We start from the raw sequence: 22,433 nt of genomic DNA, 5'->3' as shown, positions 1-22,433 counted from the left end.
TTTTTAAATGTTCTATTTATTTCTAGGAGAGAGAGAGACAGCATGAGCAGGGGAGGGTCAGAGAGAGAGGGAGACACAGACTCTGAAATAGGCTCCAGGCTCCGAGCTGGCAGTCAGCACAGAGCCCGACGCGGGGCTCGAACTCACGAACCGCGAGATCATGACCCAAGCGAAGTCGGAAGCGCAACCGACCAAGCCACCCAGGCGCCCCAGCATCCCTTCTTATAAAGACCCTCGAGAAACTCGGGATAAAAGGAACTACTTAAACATCATAAAAGTCATCTATGAGAAGCCCTCAGCTAACATCATCCTCAATGGGGAAAAACGGAGAGCTTTCCCCCTGAGATCAGGAACACGACAGGGATGTCCACCTTCACCACTGTTGTTTAACATAGTGCTGGAAGTCCTAGCATCAGCCATCAGACAACAAAAGGAAATAAAAGGCATCAGAATTGGCAAAGAAGAAGTCAAACTTTCACTTTTCACAGACGACATGATACTCTACATAGAAAACCTGACAGACTCCACCAGAAGCCTACTAGAACTGATCCATGAATTCAGCAAAGTTGCAGGGTACAAAATCAACGTACAGAACAATGAAGCAACAGAAAGAGAAATCAAGAAACTGATCCTATTCAAAATTGCACAAAAAACCATAAAATACCTAGGAATTAACCTAAGCAAAGAAATAAGAAAACTATATGATTAAAACTATAGAAAACTTATGAAGGAAATTGAAGAGGACACAAAGAAATGGAAAAACATTCCATGCTCATGGATTGGAAGAATAAATATAGTTAAAATGTCATTACCTACCCAAAGCAATCTACACTTTCAATGCAATCCTAATCAAAATTGCACCAGCATTCTTCTCAAAACTAGAACAAACTATCCTAAAATTTGAACCACAAAAGACCTCAAATAGCCTTAAAGTAATATTGAAGAAGAAAACAAAATGGGAGGCATCACCATCCCAGACTTTAGCCTCTACTACAAAGCTGTCATCATCAAGACAGTATGGTATTGGCACAAAAACAGACACATAGACCAATGGAATAGAATATATTGAGAACTCAGAATTGGACCCAAAAATGTACAGCCAACTAATCTTTGACAAAGCAGGAAAGAGTATCCAATGGAAAAAAGACAGCCTCTTTAACAGATGGTGCTGGGAGAACAGGACAGCAACATGCCGAAGAATGAAACTAGACCACTTTCTTACACCATACACAAAACTAAACTCAAAATGGATGAAGGACCTGAATGTGAGACAGGAAACCATCAAAACCCTGGAGGAGAAAGCAGGAAACAACCTCCTTGACCTCAACCGCAGCAATTTCTTACTGGACACATCCTCAAAGGCAAGGGAATCAAGAGCAAAAATGAACTATTGGGACCTCATCAAGATTAAAAGTCTCTGCATGGCAAAAGAAACAATCCATAAAACTAACAGGCAACCGACAGAATGGGAAAAGATAGTTTCAAATGACATATCAGATAGAGGGCTAGTATTCAAAATTCCATATAAGGCATTCACCAAACTCCATACCCGAAAAACAAACAATCCAGTGAAGAAATGGCATTCACCAAACTCCATACCCGAAAAACAAACAATCCAGTGAAGAAATGGGTAGAAGATATGAACAGACACTTCTCCCAAGAGGACATCCAGATGGCCAACAGACACATGAAACACATGCTCAGCATCCCTCCTCATCAGGGAAATACAAATCAAAACCACACTGAGATACCACCTCATGCCAGTCAGAGTGGCTAAAATGAGCAAATCAGAGGACTCTAGATGCTGGTGAGGATGTGGAGAAACGAGCACCTTCCTACACTGTTGGTGGGGATGTAAACTGGTGCAGCCCCTCTGGAAAACAGTGTGGAGGTTCCTCAAAAAATTAACAGTAGAACTCAGCAATAGCACTGCTAGGAATTTACCCAAGGGATACAGGAGTGCTGATGCATAGTGGCACATGTACCCAATGTTCATAGCAGCACTCTCCACAATAGCCAAAACATGGAAAGAGCCTAAGTGTCCATCAACGGACAAATGGATCAAGAAGATGTGGTTTATCTATACAATGGAATACTACATGGCAATGAGAAAGAATGAAATCTGGTCATGTGTAGCAACATGGATGGACCTTGAGGGTGTTATGCTGAGTGAAATAAGTCAGGCAGAGAAGGACAGATACCATATGTGTGCATGTATAAGAAGATTAGGAGGAACTTAACAGAGGACCATGGGGGAGAAGAAGGGGTAAAATAGTGCGGGAGAGGGAGGGAGGCAAACCATGAGAGACTCTTGAATGCTGAGAACAAACTGAGGGCTGATGGGGGTGGGGGAGAGGGAAAGGGGATTGATGGGCATGGAGGGCTCTTGTGGGGATGAGCACTGGGTGTTAAATGGAAACCAACCTGACAATAAACTATTTTAAAAAAAGAAAGAAAAATTGGATGAACCATTGTGCTGCCATTTATGGGATAGTTGGAGGAGTGTATGCTTAGGAGAGACCATATTAAATATGGCCATCAATGTGGACAACATAGATAAAAGCAAGAGAATATGATAGGAAGAGTTCAGGAAACAGACTTTTGGGGCAAGCTCACATTTAAAAAAGGGATAGAAGAAAAGGCATCAGAAAGTAAGGTAATAAAGAAGCAACCCAAGGGGTAGAAAAAGAACAAGGAGAGTCAGAGAAACAATAAGGAGAAAGTTTCAAGAAAGTGGCTTTGATTAATTTTGCAACTAATTGGGGAAGGTAGATGAGGACTGAGCAAGGACCTTTTTTACATGAGCAATGAGGTCATTGGTGATCTCCGACACAGAATTTGCTGCAGAATTGGGAAGGCCTCCGCCCATCTGCAAGGAAGTTGGAAAAGTAAGTGTGTGATGGGAAGTGCTCTAAACAAATATAAAGTGCTATACCTATAAGGCCTATGAGGTGGCATTGATGTTAGTGTTGTCACGGAAACAAAAACCATTTAGGAGAACCAATAGCCACCTAATACTCGTAACTCTAACTCATCACATTCCCAGGATCTGTTGGGAAAGATGCTGATAAAACCAGTGTTAGAAGGACAGGGCTAAGGTTTCTTCCTTTTAGAGGTAGTCCCTAACGGAAATATTTCCCCCTTCTTCTTGAGAAGGAAGCCAGCCAACACCCACACCAAGCTCTATAAAGCATAGATAGACCAGCTGACCAAAGTTCCTTATCCTCTTGCTGTGAGCTGAAACTGTTTATAAACTAAATTTACTCTTTCACTTTTCCTTTAAACAAGCTGGATTACTTGGAGGAGGAAGGCGAGAGGAATAGAGAAGACAGAAGCAAAGCCAGAAGAAGCACAGAAACTGGGTGAGCATTTTCATCTTTGCCTTGTTAATTCATTATTGAGAATTAGACCTTGCTTATCACTTCATAGTCAGAAGAATGACTTTTGAACAGTATGTTAATTTTGTTCTAACGTAAATTTTTTTCTACCATATATGTAGCAGTTTAAAAGATGTTGGGAAAGTACAGAAAAGTAGAAGGAAGCAAAAACCACCGCTGAGCTAGTTTTTATTGACATTTTGGGGGATATTTCTTTTCATTCTTTTTTTGCATGTCTGCATATTTTTTAGTTTGATCTCCACTGTTGTGCCCATACAGTATGGATTACTTGATGATCATGTTTTTCCATTAGAGGATAAATTGTTTCTACATTGCTGTAAATTCTTCATAATGGTAATTTTAAATTGCTGGATATTGTTGCATTGAGGTGATTTATCACACCTCACTCAAGCATTCCCCTGCTTTTGGCCATATAACATCTTTCTTATTTTTCATAGACTGAGACTTTTTTAAATGTTTATTTTTTGAGAGAGAGAGAGACAGAGAGAGAGAGGCAGAGAGACAGGGAGACACAGGGTCCAAAGTGGCCTCTGTGCTGACAGCAGAGAGCCCATGTGGGGCTTGAATTCACAAACTGTGAAATCATGACATGTGCTGAAGTCGGATGCTTAACCAGCTGAGCCACCCAGGTACTCTGTGACTGGGTCATTTTATTATGTAAAATGTATTTTTTTCCCATTCGGAGGTGAGGCTATATATTGGGGGAGAGGAAGTTAAATTTGAGAATGTATGTGTCAGTGGTTTTACTTGAAGGTAGAATGAGAGAGAGAGAGGGTATGTGTGAGACAGCATATGTATATAACCTGTTTATTACCTCTTTAGGGCCTGAGTCAGTGGTTTAGCTGTGCATTCAGCCAGAATCACCGGATTCTGAGGAAATTAAAAAGTATCCTTAGAATAACTGAAACTTAGCTTTTAGAGACAAGCCAGTCATCTGTAGTAGTCTTGTTTTGTTTTGTTTTTCAAAAATTTCCCAGGTTGTTCTAATGGGTGGCCAGCATACTAAAAGCTGACATAGGTCATTTGAAATATTTTCCTGTCTCTGACCCATGCCTGAGATCAGTAAGTATTAAGGAAAGGAGAGATACAATTTCAGGCAAGCCACCCAGATCTTTCTTTTAATACTATATTAATAATGCCAAAATAATTTGTGAGAAACATAAAATGAGCAAAACCTCTAGAAATTTCTATCATCCACCTCACCCACATAAACTCTTGAGATGAGAATCTGTTTATGAATTTCAATTTACTAATCCTTTAAAGAGATGGATTTGTTTCCAGTGCATTGGTTAAAAGAGAGAGGTTAGGGCTCCAGAATGTTCCAAATGAATCCAAATTAAACAGCATCTGTTAGTATTCTGCCTTCCTCCCCTCCTGAAGTCATAAGGGGTACAAGACAACATAAATAACACCTGTTCTAGAAGAAAAATAACATATTTTTGCAATGTACTCATTGCTCTGTGTCAGGATCACCCTGGGCACTTTTAGTATCTCACGTGTATTCCAGACTCCGGGACTCCCATTTTTCAAGTTTGTCTTACACACCAGACTTGGAAGGCACATTATTCCTCCAAGGCTAAGCCTGGAAGATAAAAGCCTAACAAGAGCTTGTACAGTTACCCAGTGGGCTCTCCTTAATGCAGCAGCCAAAGAGAGAAAGGCAAACATTTGTCTGGGTTGCTCAGCTTTGCTGTTGCACCTTATTAAATTTAAGTCAGAACCTCCAGGACCATATCTGTGATTTTCTGGGGGCACTGACCACTGCCTTCTTTGTACTGGAGTTACTTATCTGCAGATCTCAACCCTTCTACTGACCAAGAATGCCTGAGGATGGAGTCCTTGCAGAAAACCTAGTACATGGGCTCCGTTAAGAATAGATGGGAGGTTAGGGGTGCCTGGGTAGCTCAGTCGGTTGAGCATTTATTTGACTTTGGCTCAGGTCATGATCTCACGGTCATGTGAGTTTGAGCCCCACATTGGGCCTTGTGCTAACAGTGCCAAGCCTGCTTCTGATTCTGTCTCCCTCTCTCTATCCCTCCCCCGCTTGAGCTCTCTGTCTCTCTCAAAAAATAAATGAACATTGAAAAAAGTTTAAGAATAGATGGGAAGGCATAAATAAATTAATTCCTCAATGAATGTGGAGTTTAACTAACAGCTTATGTTTATCTCTGTTGAACCTATTAACCTCTTTATATTAACTGACCCATGGAGAAAATGGTACAATGTTTGAGAGTATTTAAAGGAAAACTTCTCCTATTGGATAGATAACTTGGCAGTGGGGGCTGATGCCTTTGACAAGGGAAGTAACAGAAGCTGGAACAGTGAGTGGGAACCAAAGCATCCCAAAAGTTGGAAAGGTCCTTGAGAAGGGCCAGGGTCAGGAAAGAAAACTTTTTGTACCTCTGGTGTTTTGAAAAGAGGTTTTGAGGAAAGGGGGAAGGAGATTTGGAGAAGAACCAGAAGGAAAAAGAGAGGGGAGGGGAGGGAGGACAGGTCAGGGGTGGGGGTGGGGATAGAAGAATCAAGTGGAGGGAAAGTGGTGGGGGCAGGGCGGAGCACAACCTCTTTGTTCCAGGGGTTTAAAGACTCATTAAGCTGGAAGAATTTAAAAGGATCCAGTACACAAACCTTTATGTGTACATTATAAAAACAAGAGTTTTTTTTTTTTAATCATAAAGGAAAAACAATTTCCCGTGTAAGTGTCCTGTGAGGCTGTACAGACGGCTTTTTACCCCGTTTGCACATATAGTACAGAACACACAATGGTCTACATAGTACATGGGGGCATTGCAGATTCTTTAACGGATGTTGGTTTCGTTGTATTTTGAGTTTTACTTCAATGATAACTTTGGTTTCTTGGAAATTCTCTGAGAGAATTAAAGGCAGTTTTCCTGCCAGACACAAATCCCTACCAGGAACGTGGCACAAAGTGAGAAAAACTACTGTCAAGCCTCAAAGATATAGTGTCCTTTTCTACAGTGTTTAGAACAGAGCACTATTTGGGTCTTTTCTGACAATACTCTCCTGCGCCCCTGCCACTGACTCTGTATCCCTGTCCCCAGAACCTAAATCTGAATTTCAGAAGCAGAAAATTGGTGAGGAAAAATGCGCAAATGTCATTTTGTTGCAAAAGACCACTGGGAATTTTTTTCCTTAGAAGAGATTTATTGTGAGACATAAAATGAGTGAGGTGGATATTACCTTCATTAGCTCATTCAGCGGTCAATTATTTGAGCATGTTTATGTGCCACAAGCTGTGTTAGGGCCTGAGGTACAGCATGAGACTTCCTCCTGCCATTGCTGGTGACCAGTCTGGTGAGTGGGGGTAGACAGAAGCTATGGGGTAGGTGCTGGGACAGGAAGCCCATGGGGCAGCAGGGCCAGGTGGGGCAGCAGCCAGCCAAGACCGGGAGGGAGCAGAGAAGGCTTTTCCTGGAAGAAAGGATATAATAAAGAAGCCTGAGATTGGGTAAAAGATGGCCAGGTGATGAGCTGGTGCTCTAAGTGAACAGGTGAGAGAGAGCCAGGTGTGTTGGGGGCACTGAAATAAGTTCCATGAGGCTGGAATGGACTTAACTTAGGGCAGAGGAGTGGAGAGAATATGCTAGATGACAAGATCCATATTGTGATGTGCCTGGAGTTGAACTTCATTCTGATGTGATGGTGGTAAACAGAAAAGTAATGTGGTCAGATATGTCTTTTGGAAAGGTCACTGGCCACTGTGTGGAGAATGAGCTGAGAATAGCGAGAGTGAAGGCAGGGAGCCGTTCAGGAATCTGTGTCCCTTGTGCAGGTGAGAGACGACAGCCTGTACTGGGACTGCCATCAGCTCCTCTGTAATGGAAAAAGGTGCTGGTGGAGACAGGAGGGTAATGAGGCCAAGCCTGCCTTGGAGAAGACACTGGACAGCAGGACAGGCGGGGGGAGGAGGAAAGCCCATGGACTGCTTTTTGTTGCATGCCCTCTTCTCGTTGGTTTCAGATGCCCACTGCTCCCATGCTACTGGCAGCTTTCTAGGGCACCTTCCTGGACAGTTACCTTGGGTTACAGTTTTCCATACATATCAAAACACTCTCTCCTTGTCTATTTGTTTGTTACCACCCTATACAAGTATCCTACACCTGGCATACTAAACAGTTCTCAGGCTTTTCTTCCCTTCCCAACAGACAGAGTTGCATTAGGCACGATAATGCATTGACTGCGTACAAGTGCCAGGATCAGTACAGCTTTAGGTTGTAGGCGCTCACCTGCGTTGCCTCCTTTGGTCTTCCGGATAACTCCAAGAAGTTGAGTACTTGCTAATGCTTACACAGTTATCAGAGGGTAGAGCCGGGATTTGGATCCTGTTGCAATTTAAAGCTTTTCCATGATATCACGATGCCTCTATAGCATTCCAGGAAACAAAGGACATTTAACAAGCTCTCTTTGTAAATAATTTCTTGGCTCTAAGAAGTGAATTTAACGGTGGAATATGAGATGCCTCGGTAGGAGGGAAGAGAAAGAGAGGGAGTTTTAATTTTGAATGAGTGGGCTTTGAGGGAGCTCCTGAGTCATGGCCCGTAGTCACTTCTGTCATAGGCAAGAGAGTCCCTAATGCTGACACAGTCCAGAGGAAATTATTGGACTGAGTTGAGCAGTGGCTTCTGAGATGACACTTGCTCACCTTCTGTCTTTATTCTGTCTTTGCAAATTGAAGACTGGAGAATCAGAGACAATGCAAAAGGCATTTGGGGACAAAAATTTGTTCAGGTATTTTTATAAAATTAAATCCATAATCTGGTCATAGGATTATTATATTATTAACATTTTTATTAACAAAGAAGAGCTGAGAAAAGTTACAAAAGCCAGAAAAAAGACAGCACTTAGTCAAAATAATGCTGAAAAATGAAGTTATATCTTCAAGGAGCTCAGAGTAGTCCCTACGTGTTTGGTTTTCTTTGTGTTCAATTTGTCTTCGTTTGTTGTAGTGGTAGAGTGTTGCTGGTTAGGAAGAACACTGAAGAAAAGCCAGCTTTGGGAGAATAGTAGAGAATGAAAGAAGGAAATTAAGCAAAGACAGAGGTGGTAATGAGGATGCCAGAGATAATGCCACACATCTCACCCTTGTGGGCAGAGAGAAGCCCCTTTACATGCTGAGATGCTGACCTTCTGCTAGGCCTCAGCTCCTGCTATGTCCCTGGGGGTAAATGATTCTCTGGAAGCATTTCTGCCCTCCAAATAGACAAGAAAGAATGAAATTGTGAAAAAAGTCCAATTGTAAGGGGCAATTATCCCCAAGAGTGTCCAAAATTCATAGCCACCTTTTTTGCACAGGAAAATTATCCAGAATGGAACTTCACAGGAGAATGTATAAACAAGAGGAGAAAAGCAGCCAAGCAAACAGAGGAGAAAAGCATATCAGCAAAGGGTAGAAAAAAAGGCAACTATTGCTCACCTGTAAGCCTGATGCTGATATCTGACATCTGACATCTTGGCCACACTAGCACTTTCCAAACGGTCACTATTCATCCATACAGATCTTGGCCCTAATGGCAGCTCTGGCAATACACATGTTCTTACAGTGCCTCTTCCCTCTGTCCCTGTGCATTTGTGGTGGGGATGTCATTTTACCATACATTCTGTGGTCTGAGCAAAGTTCCCCTTTCAGTAGAAGAGGCCACAGCTAGTGTGTGCTGCATGTCCAGCCCCACTCCCAAACTAGGCCTAACAGTCCATATTTCAAGAGGGCCCAGCAGCTTTAGGAAAAGCCCAGACCATGAAGGCTTTGGTGACTTCCTTGAGCTCACAGGAGTCAGGGAAGGTGCTATAAGGAGAGAGAGGCAGATACAAATGGAAGGGCACATGTGGATCAGCAGTTGGCCAAAATCACTGAAAACTTGACAATCCAACTGCTATGATTTTAAGAAAATATTCTAATTAGGAAACTTCATAAGGTGCCTAGTCTTTAGAGCTAAAATAGGAAATCAAATTAATGAAATTCAGAATTTATTTTGGGGGTTTTCGAGCTTTCTCCGAACATTCTGGAATTTAGTCAGCAGGCAGGTCAGGGAGACTGACCAATTCGCAGTATCCTCATTCAGTATCCTGATGGGTTCCTGAATAATCTGAGGAGAGATGGTGATGGGGGGGTGGTGGAAAGTTTGATTATAAAATAAGCCACTTAGGGGGCACCTGGGTGGCTCAGTTGGGTGAGTAACTGACTTGATTTCTGCTCAGATCATGATCTCAGGGTCTTGGAATCGAGCCCGCATCAAGCTCCATGATGGCATGGAGCCTGCTTGGGATTCTTTCTCCCTTTCCCTCTGCCTCTCTTCCTTGCTCATGTGCTCTCTCTCTCAAATAAAAAAATAAAAATAAAAATAAGCCACTTAGTTTAGGCAATAACAAGGGAGAAAGTGTTCAGTGCACTCGGTCACTCACAGAGATCCTCTGCCTGTTGTGAAAGCCTCTCCACCCTTGCTTCAAGGACTCACTCAGGTCTAGATGGAAAACAGGCCAGATCCAAAGACCCTTCCTCAGAGGTTTCAAGCCACTCCAGAAGCCGACAGCAATCCTATGAACGGCACATTGAATTTTCTGCCTACTGAGTTCCAAGGTGACTCAGGCACAAGTTTGTGGGACCCGGGAGGATGCAACTTCCAAATGTAAAGTCCTAACCAGAGGGCAAGAATTAGACAATAAAACTCTGCATAGGCCACGGAGCAGAAACTCCAATTATCCTTCAGGGTGAATTATCAGGTCCCAGGACTCTGGCTGAAAAGTTCCCCTGGCCCCAGAGCTGTTAAGAAGAATCTCTATAATACAGAGAAAGTGAATTAGAGAATTTCCTCCTCAGGGAACTTCCAGAGCCATAAACACTGTTCTACATTTACTGCTTTACAGCAGATCTCGGTCAAGGTGCTGACTTGTCAGCTATGAGGCATGGGGAAGTAAATGGCATTTGGAAGGCGAAAGGGCATTAGCCTGTAGTTTGTGAAGTAACGGTACTTTGAGGCACTTTGCAGGGAGACAGAGGAGGAGGGATTGTGCTCCAATCCCTTTTGAGCAGAATGCTCAAAAAAAAACCAAGCAAACAACAACCAAACAAACAACAAAACAAAACAAAACAAAAAATCAAACTGCTTACTCCAAGAAAAAGGCACCTTCCTGCTCCCATTTATTCTGGAAACCTGGGGACCAGCTCAGTTCCTCATTCAAAAGATGTTGTTATCCCCATTCTTTTTGTCCATATTTCTGTTTTGGTCTCCAAGAACCTAATTTATTGTATCCCTTTGGAAAAAATCTGAAAGCACAAGCTCCTATTCCCAGGAGGCCAGAAAGTATACAAAGCTTTACATGCCCTGCCATGACATTGGGGCCTAGTTTCAACTAAGTAAGTAAGTTAGAAGTCTTGGATTTCAAGAATCAGGCACTCAATGATACTTCCCTGTTTGGGAGTCATGGAGACATATCTTGTCAGCACTCTGGGGCCTCTGGGATTTTGAGGGACAAACATGTTGTGGAATCTTCTGATCCAGAGGGTTGCATCCTCTGTGCACAACTTCGGGGGCTCAGTCTGTGATCCTCTGCAGTAACAAGAACTCCCACATTGTGCTTTCTCTCGTCCCAGCCCTGGCCTGTGTGCCATTTTGCCATCATCCCACTTCCTTCTCACAGCAGCCCTGTGGAGGAGTGACTAGTGTTATCACTGCCCCCATTTTGCTGAGGAGGAACTAAGGCACCAGAAGATAAAGCTACTTGCCAAGGTCACAAAGCCAGTGATGAAAGAACCAGTTCTCTGCAACTGCTTCCTCCCTGCAGAGGCACTATTTTTTTTTTTTGTATCATTAAATCATCTCTCAGCCTTGCTTTTCTAGTTTGACTCATGCCCCATGGGCCTTTTCACCTTTTAAATAATTTCTCTGGGCCCCAACTTCGAAGTTTAATCATTATAGTTAACATTGTTGAGTGCTCACACTATGTGAGATACTTTGCACTCACTGTGCCATTTACAGATGAGGAAACTGAGGCCCAGAGAAGATAAATCACTAAATCACTTGTACCAGATCCCCAAGCTTGTAAGGGGCAGATTTGGCTCCCTGATCTTATGCCAACTCCCTCCTCTGAACATTTCCATCAACTATAAAAAGAATGTCCTATTTGCCATTCCACAGTATGCAGTAGTTCTGGGAGCTAAAATCCAAATTACACTCTAAAGTTGGCAGAGAAAAGAAAGGGCATTATTATGGGGGGAGTGGGGAACCGCAGGATAGCTATTAAAGTAGAATCTTCATGCTGTGGAGAACTACAAACCCATGGTGATGTAGTGTGAGGACGTAGATGTATGTGAGGAGGAGAGGGAGAGGTCTGATGGGGCTGTGAATTCACCTGGACCATCAAATCCTATGGTTCTGCAGTAGTTTAATCTCGCAGCGAGATACAGGTCAGGAGATGCTAACGGTTTCTAAGCATCAGCTAACAAAATCCAAGGTTACCGTGGTGACTTTGTATGTGAAGAGTAAGGATAGAATTCAAGGCATATCATACAAAAATAGTAGATGTAACTCTGTCAACTGATTGGATGTGAAATATATAAGAAAGAAAAATGAAAGAAAACATGCCCCAAATGGCCACCACCCAAATTGGTCTGCTCAAGCTGCCATAACAAAATACCACAGAATGGGTGGTTTAAATAACAGAAATTTATTTCTCACAGTTCTAGGGGCTGGAAGTCCAAGATCAAGGTGCTGACAAGGTAGATTTTATTCTGAGGCCCTTCTTTCTGGCTTTTATGTGACTGCAATCTGACTGTGTCCTCACATGTCCTAAGGACACTAGTCCTATTGGATCAGCATCCTTCCCTCATTTAACCTTAATTAACTCCATAAAAGACCTATCTCTGATACAGTCACATTTGAGGCTGGGGCTTCAACATATAAATTTTGGAAGCACATGAACATTCAGTCCAGCTGAGTGGGATTGGTTTGAGAGAGAGGAGAAACCCAAGTAAGATTTAAGTAGAGACAGATCTCCAAATAAGGCTATCCTGGAGACAACTAGAAATGTAGGAATCTTGCTTAGGTTAGAAGTCAGGAAAAAATCACTTAAAAATTTTCTAGTCTCAGAGTTTTTTTCCTTTAGTTATAAAATTGAGATAATACCAACTCAGCCTTTCTCACAAGGTAGTCCAAGTGAAGCAAATAAGATAACTGAGAAATAAATTTTTTGCAAACTATAAGCTGAAAATATGATATCTTCATATATCAAAGACATCTGGGAGTCAGAGGCAGAGAGATGGAGTAAAGTCTTCATCATGGTTGAGTTCTCGGGGGATGAGAGAGAGGTGAGCTGAGATGATGGCGGGCTCCAGTGATTGTCCACAATTGGGTAAAGAAGAACTAATAGTGGATTACTGAACAATCATGAAATGGAAAACCACAAGTACCCAGGACCACAGAAAACAGAGAAGTGGATGTTTCACAGACAAGACATGAGGAACAAATTCTAGAGTAACTGAGAAGGAAGTTTGAGAAGCGGCAGTAGTACCCGCTATTGAGCAGGAACAGATGATTTTATCTTAATCATGTATGATTCAGAGGGGGCTCTCAGGAGGTGGTGGGGATGGGGCAAGGCAGCTCTTACTGTAAATTAAAAAGAGGAAGGTGAGAAAGAAATGACAACAGTGAGCCAAGTAGTATAGGGAGTTAAGGTGTAAGAGGACAAGCAAAAACAAAAATTTGAATAGGTCACAGAATTAGTAGAAGAGAGAACTGGCATTTGGTTGACCACCTGCTAGGTATAGTGAACACATTCTTTCACTTGCAACTCAGAACAGTCCTATAAGGCTTTCTTAGCCTCATTTTGAAGGTGAGGAGGCTGAAGCTCAAAGAGTAAGAGTTCTACAACTAGAAAGTGGGAGAGTTGGGAGTCAGAAGAGGTCTGCTACACTTCAGGCACAGTGTACATTCTAATCTGGAGGTTCAGGTGGATGAAGTTTGAAGAGAGAAGGAGAAATGAAGAGAAGAGACTGAAGTCACTGGAGGGAGGTTGTCTAAGAGTAACAATCAAGATGTCTCCAAAGAAAAGAAGACATGCATCTTCCCTCCCAGATTCAAAATCTTCCTCTGGCAATGCGCCCCTTCACTACAGAGCTTGAGAGTGTCCTCTCCCATCTTGGCAGTCACTTTCTTGACTGCTGCACCTTTATCAGCTTCCTATCCTTGGACTTCCATCCCTCTCCTCTGGTCACTGATAACCTTGAGACTTTTTATCCCCACTGACTACCTGCTTTTTCAACCAGTCTTTCTTTTGGCCTCCTTTACATTGCATTCTTGATTGGTCTCTTATGGTTTGGCCAGCCTTTGTCAATCATCTTTCCAGGCTCCTGTTTTCTGCCTGTCCCTTAACAGGAGCTTTAAGGGACACTCTTTTGACACTCTTTTCTTCTCTGTTCTCACACCCCTGTGAGGTCATCCACTTTTCTGGCTTCGGTTAGCACCAAGCACGGATGGCCCCTAAATTCATCAAGTTCCCTTAGTCCCTCTGCCCCTGCTCTAGACTGCAAGGGGACAGTTCCATTTACATGTGTCACAAAAGCTTCAAAATCAAAATGTCCCAAATTGAACTCATTTTCCCCCAAACAGCATCTTCCTCTTATGTTCTTTTTTTTTTTTTTAATATATTTTATTTATTTCTAGGAGAGAGAGACAGCGTGAAGAGGGGAGGGCCAGAGAGAGAGGGAGACACAGACTCGGAAACAGGCTCCAGGCTCTGAGCTGGCAGTCAGCACAGAGCCCGACGCGGGGCTCGAACCCACGAACCGCGAGATCATGACCTAAGCGAAAGTCGGACGCTCAACCGACTAAGTCACCCAGGCGCCCCCCTCTTATGTTCTTTTTATTAGTGTAAGGCAACATTCTCCCCGCAAATACCCGAGAAGATCCCCCCTTCCCTTGATTGGTCCTCTCTTCTATAACTGGTCCATCTGCAACTCGGACCACCTCTCATTTTTCTTTATATCTATCAATCCCATCCAACTATATCTACTCCCTCTGCCCTGGCAATCACAGGAGTGTCCCTTGCAGTCTCTGAACCTAAGCTTGCCTCCTTCCAAACTGCCCTCCCATCTGCTGCCAGAATCACTCATCTAAAATACAGATCTGCTTTCCATAATTCAAGGGCTCTCATTGCCCTCAGAGTAAAACTCTTACTCCTTAGTGTGGATGTATGTTACTCTCAGATCACCCTCTGCTCACCTCATTCTCCCTTTCATGTTTCTCCTATACTGTGTCCCTTGCTGTCCCCCAAACTTATCATGTGCTCTCAGCAACCAGTCTTCATATATCCTGCTCCCCAGTCTGGAGCCCCTGCCCACTTTCCCTAGTCAACCTTTCCCCTCAGCACCTTAAAAACTCCCTTGTTCCCCAAGGGCACACCTATGGCATTTCATTTGGATGCCTCTTCTCACTTTGCTTTATCTATTAACTTATCTGATTTATTCACCACTGTGGAGGTTCCTGTAGGTCTGAGATTGTATTTTCTTCCTTGTCAGACACACAGGACCCAGTAATTGTGGCTCAGGTAGAGGCATAACAACTTAACATAACAGAGAGCTGGGAACTGGATTTCAGTCTCATCCCACCGCTAAATGACAAGCAACCTTGGGCACACACACTATTCTGTGTCTTTGCCCTCTGGTTGTTGTCATCTATGCATAGCAGATGCAGGGTACCTAGGGCTGTTTGAGGACTGATTGAGTTAATATACATAAGGAGCTTTGCAGAGTGCCTACCACAGAGTAAACACCATACAGGTTGGCTGTTGCTTATTTTGAATGAACAAACATCTGTGGCTTGAGGTGGAGGTGGCTGATAGAGCATGTGTGCTTTCCCAGAGCCCTTAGGCAGGTTTGGCCAAGGCGGGTAGCTTGAAGTGAGAGAAGTGAGGGTGTCTGATGAAATCAGACAGCCAAGGGCCTGATGTTAACTTGCCATAAGGATTCTCAGTGTGGGAGTTAGAAGTCCCAGAGACAGTGGCCAAACAGAGGACCCAGAACGTCACCTAGTGGCAATCTGGGAGGCTGCTGGCAGGCGGATCTAGCTCTCCTGACATGATACTGATAGATTATGTGTTGCTCAAAATCCCATCATGAGTTCCTTGTAAAGATGATGCAAGCCGACTGCACTGACGTTTATTCCCCAGAAGATTCTCTGTTCTTTAGCAGTTTATCACAATCTCACAGCATCCCGTTGTGCAACTCGCACCGCTTGCTGCTCTGCCGGGTATATCTACGTCAGTGTGTCTGAGTGCCTCAGGCTTCAGGTTCTGAGACAGGTCACATGCCCAGGTGGCAGAACTGAAGGTGAGCACACCTGTGACACACAGTCGTGCTGACCGGAGTTGGGGGGGGGGGGGGGCGGCACTCTGTGACAGGGTCTAATGATCCCTTGTGAATGTGTCAAAAATATATATTTCTAAAATAAAGTGTATTTTTCTAAGTATAAATGAAAATACTTCCTGTGGTGTTTTGGACAGTTGCAGCTTTGCTGTGACCATGAAAACATTATAAGCATCAATAGAAGCTATTCATCCTCATCAGATTTATCTGGTCATGCAACACATTTGGTTTTCTTCATAATTGAAATACGGAATCCCCATCTGCTGCTGCTTCTCACTGTTTCTTCTTTGTTGCTGGATCACCAGTAAAGCTGCAGGAGACAAAGCCCTAATTCATTCTTTGTTCCGAGCCCTTTCTCAATACAGGAAGCTGTGCACAAGCTCTTTCTCCACTCTCGCCAAGGCGGTGGAAATTAGGCTGTCAATTTATTTCCTAATTTTCCTTGAATTTACCTTTCATGTATTTCTCAGCTTCCTGTCACGTACTTAATTGGTCTGGCTGATTTTACAGCCACATTTAGCAGGCATTTTTTGTTTTGTTTTCCTTTCTTCTTCTTCTTCTTCTTCTTCTTCTTCTTCTTCTTCTTCTTCTCCTTCTCCTTCTCCTTCTCCTTCTCCTTCTCCTTCTCCTTCTCCTTCTTCTTTTACAATCTAGCGAAAGGTTGAAGTACGATGTGGTCAGGTATGTTATATATGGGCAGAAAAGAACAATCAAAATGTTTTAAAGGATTCTCAAGAGAAAGTGTTGAGCTAAATGGAATTTTGGATCTGAGCTGGTCCTGTATTAAGCCTGTGGCTGTTAGCTAAATGAGGCTTCTATGAAGGATATTAGTGTATTCTCTTTCTTTAGCTTTCCAGGGATTAAGATGCTCTTGGACTTAAGGCTCCAGCTTCTGTAGCTATTGTCTCCCTGCAGCAGAGGCTATTTGCCAGCCAGTGACCACTCCTACTCCCCTTCAGGTCCCTACAAAGTCCTGAACCAATCCCAATCTCAGGCAGAGGAATGGAAGCAATTCTGGAACTCCATGTTACCCTTGGGTTGATCGGATCCTGACTTTGTGCCATGACTCTAAAGTTGGGCATTTCTCCTGTCACTGAAATTTGGTCTCCACCTCATTAGGGAAAATGGAGCCATGCCTTGGCATCCCTAGCCTGAGTCTCTGTGTCCAAGGCTTTGTTCAGCCCTTGGGCTCTCCAAGACTCAAGACCTTCAAGACTCAGGGTCTTCAGACTTAGGGCCTCCAGGACTCAAAGCCTCCAAAATCCAGGGCCTCTGGGACCCAGGGCTCTCAAGGACTCAGGGCCTCCAGGATTCAGGGCCTGCCTGCACTGGTCAGGCCTCCTCTCAGTCCCCAAACCCTCTCCTTGCACTATGGCCTAGCTATAAAGGGTCTTGCAGCTTACAGATGGACTTTCCCATGAATTCTGCCTTTCTCCCCAGTTGCTCAAGGAGTCCGTGTTGCTAGCATTTTATTTGGTCTCCCCAAACCTCTCATCTTCCTGGTGGAACACTTATTACTATCTTTTTAAATGACTTCTGTGGTTGTACCTGCTGGCTTCCATGCTCTGCCTATGAGATGAGCCTTTTCTTAGCAACTGTAGCTGACAGTGTCCATGAAGGCTTGCCAAGGCTTGCCTGAAGGCTTTATTTGTGTCGACTGTACTACCTCTAGCATTTCCTAATTTGAGGTTTCATCCTCCTGTCCTGGCCTTGCAAACCAGTAGAAACTTTAATTCCCTATAAGATCGAATTAAGACGCTATTTCCAGTTCCTCATTTTGCTGTATTCCCTCTCCCAAGTCAGGCTTACAGACTTCCAGCCTCTGTGGGATGGTCTTCCTGAACTGTATCTATAGACTTGACCTGTCTCCTTAACTCTAGAGTGTGTACTCCTTATCCTAGCTCATGGCCTCACCATTCTCCTATAACCCAAGCTAGAAACAGATCAAAAGTAGAGAGCCATTATCCATGCAATCATAACTAAGGCCCTACTATCATCTCAGAAATAAGATGTGCTGCATATGAAAAATCTCATCTTGTCAGTCTATTCTTAGACCTTAGGAAATCAATTTCACAAGGCAAACTCACAAAGAAATAATTTTTAACCCAGAATTCTGGTCATTCTGGTTTGGCCATTTATAATGGGGGATTCTACTTTCCCTTTATTGTAATCTTCCAGTTCACAGTTCAAAGTCCATCCTTTCAAAGAGGACTGATGAAACAGAGGGGTTATTAGAAGGTTCCCTAGTAGGAATAGACTGAAAGCAAAGAAGTGGAGTGGAATTGAGAGATTTTCATCATAAACATGTCAGAATAATCTAAGAGTTATCAGTATTTCTGTACAGAATGCCTTTCTAGCAAATACCAACAAGAATCTACTTTTTATACTTCATATGAACATGAGAACTGAGGTCATCAACTCATCCTCATGATCAGTGGGATAACAGATGTTGAAGCTAGGTCATTCCTACATTCATTCATGACAGTAAAGCAGCTGGGGAGCACTTACCCAGTGCCAAGTAGTCTATGAAGCTCATGCTCCCCCTCCTCTTTCTCTCTCTCTCTCTCTCTCTCTCATTTAATGCTTACAACAAACCCATGAAATTGATGTTACATATCCTTGTTGTTGGTTGAATTATGCCCTCCTCCCAAAAATATATCCAAGTACCTGTAAATGTGACCTTATTTGGAAATAGGATCTTTGTAGATGTAATTAGTTAAGATGAAGTCACAGTGGATTAAGATGAGCACTAAGCTGAAAGACTTATTCTTGTAAGAAGAGGTCCTCCCTCCCTCCCTCCCTCGCTCCCTCCCTCCATTCCTCCCTCCCTCTATTCCTCCCTCCCTTCTCTCCCTTTCTCTCTCCTTCCTTCCTTCCTTCCTTCCTTCCTTCCTTCCTTCCTTCCTTCTCTCTTTCTCTCTTTCTTTCTTTCTTTCTTTCTTTCTTTCTTTCTTTCTTTCTTTCTTTCTTTCGGACCCCATAGAACCTTTAACTGCATTATGGGTCTCCAAAAGAGGAATATTAGAGCTCACAGTGTTTCTCTAGCTGATTTAAACATGGAAGCCTTGTCTTTTACAGAACATCTCATGGAATTCATATTCTGTAGAAGATACTTTGGGAAGTGCTGAATTAAAGAAAAAAAGCTTTTCTTTTTTCAACATCATTTACATGCCAACCATGTTTTCTGAGTTACACATTCATATAAGTGTCTGAAGGAGAATTGAAAAACATCCTTGCTGCATCAGAAGTCTACATACCAGCTCTTTGGGTATGTTCATTTAACTACTGTTTTGCCATACCTTTAGATCATCATGTGGATTCTCAGAGTCAGTGTCTTCAAGTAAAAGGCAATTGGAAACACACCTATAGTTTTTTTTTTAATTTTAATGTTTTGTTTTTAAATTTATTTCTGAGAGAGAGACAGCATGAGTAGGGGAGGGCCAGAGAGAGGGGGAGACACAGAATTGGAAACATGCTCTAGGTTCTGAGCTGTCAGCACAGAGCCCGATGCGGGGCTCGAACCCATGAACCATGAGATCATGACCTGAGCCGAAGTCGGATGCTTAACAGACTGAGCCTACCCAGGCGCCCCCAGAACACACCTATAGTTGAACAAAGTTGGGTTTATTGTCTTGTTGTGTTAAAGGAGAATTCACATAAAGGGAAACTGGGGAATCTTAGAAAGAGGATGTTAGGAAATACAATAGGATTTATGCTGCATTAGATAATTTGGGGGTAAGATTCAAGGAAGCAGACTTTGTAGGAACAAAAATGGTTATTAGTTCTTATAACAGACTCTGAAAAACAGAAACTCATACTATCATACTCAGACAATGAAAACATGATTGCCCCTCCCCTTGCAAAATCCACCTGTTCTTTTCTAGCCATCCAGGAAGCTTTTCTCCACTCACACCTCCAGTCATAGGCTGTTATGTGATATTTATAGGTGTATAATAAGTGTGTTTACTATGGCATAAATTTCTTTTTGGCTAGTTAAGAAGAAATTAAGGACTATGTCATTATCTGTGACAACTCTGCCTCATGAATTTACATTTAAACCTAGGATTTGTCAAATATGAAGCAAGGCCAGACACTAGTTAAAGGATAGATTTTATACTGTTCCAATAGAGAAAAGACTCCAACATGAACTGAACTCAACTTCAGTTTTTATAGAGATGAGTGGATGTTTTTAAGGAAGAATGAAAAAATAGACAGGGGGTAAACAGGAGCTCAGCAGAGTTAGGGAAGTAGAAAATTGCAAAAAATGGGAACTGCATCTGGGTGTGCTGACACAAAGTTTAGGATTCTAGCCTCCCACAGAGGCTGAGGGACAGGAGCCCTGTCTTCAGGTTGGCTGGAACAAATGGTAAATTCTTTTGACATCCTTGAGTTTTTTCAGGCTCTATAAGAAGGGCAGGTTATGGTCATCCTAGAGATATGGCCTTGCGCTCTTAGAAAAAAACCTGTTAGTCCTTTATTCAAGTCCTTACAGATCAAAGTAGAAGCCGAGTCAAGAAGAGGGCTCAGAAGAGCCTGGTTAGAGTTTGATCAAGGAGAGAGTCTTTTTAGCTTCCAGAGCAGAAGTTGGACACTTTAAGATTCTTACCAAGGTCAGAGACAAGTTATGAGTGATTCTTTCCAGTTGGATTATTCCAACTCTAATAGTTGTTGCTTGCACAGTATGTGTGCCAGGGACTCGGTAATTTCTCCTGACAGTTCTCTCAGTAAGCCTGTGGCTGCCTCTTTCAGATGTCTCTGTGTTCTGTTTAGGGAAACATGATTCCTAGAGGGGTGGTAGTTTTCATCATCTGACATTCTCTAATGATCATTTTGAATACACAGGGCAGTGTGTGCCAGGTGGGTGTAAGCCTGATGTCCACATAAGAAGTAAACTTGGTGGTACTGGGAATGTAAGAATCATTTATGAAAACAGGAATGAGTCTTTTTCTTTATTTGAGCATCACTTGAGTGATGGCAAGTCACTTGGGGTGGACAGATTCCTTCAGTGGAGTCAGACAAGTCCTGCTCAGCAGGCTGGAGGGTTATGAAAGAAAATAAAGTAGCAATTCTATCCAGGTTAGATCCAAGTTTTGTTCTTACTCCAAAAGTGTTAGATTTTGCTGATAGAGTTGTAAGGAACTCAGCAGACATATTTTGTTAATATTTGGCTGGTGTACAATTTTATAAGCCTGAAATTGGGGGTTAATTATGCAAGGGAAACTTGAATATCAGAAGGGATATATAGAAGAAAATTGACCTCTTGAAGAGTTTTTGTTTGTTTGTTTTTTGTTGCTTTTTAAAAAATTCTATTTATTTATTTTGAGAGAGAAAAAGTGCACACCACAAGAGCTCACATTAGCTAGGGGGAGACAGAAAGAAGGAGAGAGAGAGAGAGAGAGAGAGAGAATCCCAAACAGGCTCTGCACTGTCAACACAGACACTGACGTGGGGCTCCATCTCACGAACTGTGAGATCATGACCTGAGCCAAGACCAGGAGTCAGAAGCCTAATGGACTGAGCCACCCAGGCACCCCTGTTTGCTAGTTTTTCGTTATTAAATTTTGTCAGTAATCAGTTAAATTCATAACAGTGGCTATGGTCTAAGAAAAAACAACCCAGAGAATTTTGTCTTCTCTTAAGTGGCAAAGACTATAATAGGTCATAAGATGAAAATAAGGGAGATCATATTAGTTAATAGACAGGGCAAAAGTACAACGATGAACAAGATGACTAGTAAAGGAAAAGAAGAGGGTGCTAAAGGATTAGAAAATTTTGTTCTGTCTTGTGTGAAAGCCATCTGCTTCTGTAGTCAATAGTTTATTTCGCTGCTTTGGGCAGAAGTTGCCCACTTCTGTAAGTCAATAACTTCTGGAGAATTTCTAAAAATCTTCACTTTGAGGTCTTTCAAAGGAATGGACTTCCAGTAGTTGGAAGGAAGCTCTGAATGTCTTTTTAGTTGGGAGACATGAGTCCAAAAATTAAAATATTGCAATGTTAATGCAATGTCAGTTGTTAAAGATAGCAGTAAGGTTTTTTCCATCTGGATCAAGAGAGGTTTTTCTCTGAGGTCTGTTCCAGAAAACCGAATATCTAGGTTTCCAATCAGACAGAGACTGCTTTGGAGAACATTTTGTAAATGCAGCTTTCCTATAGTCATCACATTAGATCACAATAGGATAGGATCAAAGCTTGGGAGTGATTCCCAAATGCACAGGGCAGCTTGCTATCTACTCAGGAGGAGATATTTTGTTGGTTCTAGATGGGGCTGATTTCAATGCCTGCAATCAAGGACAATGGAAATCCTTCAACCATTAGAAGTTTGAGGGTTTTAGAATTCCATTAGTTGTTGTTACTTTCCCTGTTTTCCGTGGATAAGGACAGTGATGTTTCTAAGTAAAAGGTAAGGCTTTACAGTTCTTTGATGACTATGTCAGTGAAATGTGTGTCTCTTACTGAAATGACAAGTTGCAATTCCCAAGTTAAGCATTTTTTTCCTATAACAAAGAAAAGCCTTAACATACGCTGAGAATAAACAATAACCAGAACATATTCACAGACCTTCTGGGGATGTTCAAAGGAGCCTTGAGGCTGTTGTCCATGTTTTACCTTTACAGACTTGCTAGAATTGTGTTGTTGGCAGGTAGAGCATGCATTGGAAT

General features: G+C 42.6%; 1 protein-coding gene and 1 long non-coding RNA gene across 6 annotated transcripts in view; one reads left to right on the top strand and one right to left on the bottom strand.

The window, feature by feature from the left end:
- Positions 1-2,718: 2,718 nt before the first annotated feature.
- On the bottom strand, positions 2,719-9,871 carry LOC120245225. Its single transcript, XR_005531734.1, has 3 exons — positions 9,819-9,871; positions 8,833-8,977; positions 2,719-2,869 (listed from the first exon to the last, which is right to left on the bottom strand). It is a non-coding gene; the product is annotated as an uncharacterized LOC120245225 (long non-coding RNA).
- Positions 3,153-22,433, top strand: part of CYSLTR2 (cysteinyl leukotriene receptor 2) — a 32,902-nt gene continuing 13,621 nt past the window's right edge. For 2 of the 5 annotated variants that reach the window (XM_039252181.1, XM_039252179.1), the window contains exons 1-2: positions 3,153-3,362; positions 18,853-19,042. The gene's annotated coding sequence lies outside the window, so the exon portion shown is untranslated. Of the gene's footprint in view, positions 3,363-14,263; positions 14,282-18,852; positions 19,043-20,083; positions 20,141-22,433 lie in introns of those variants that run through there. The other 3 variants (XM_039252180.1, XM_039252183.1, XM_039252184.1) reach the window with 3 other exon arrangements.

Source organism: Hyaena hyaena, unplaced genomic scaffold (assembly GCF_003009895.1).
Source record: "Hyaena hyaena isolate Hyena2069 unplaced genomic scaffold, ASM300989v1 scaffold_410, whole genome shotgun sequence".
Lineage (NCBI taxonomy): Eukaryota > Metazoa > Chordata > Mammalia > Carnivora > Hyaenidae > Hyaena > Hyaena hyaena.
Note: the sequence above shows the minus strand (reverse complement) of the source record. Positions and strands in the feature narration are given on the sequence as shown.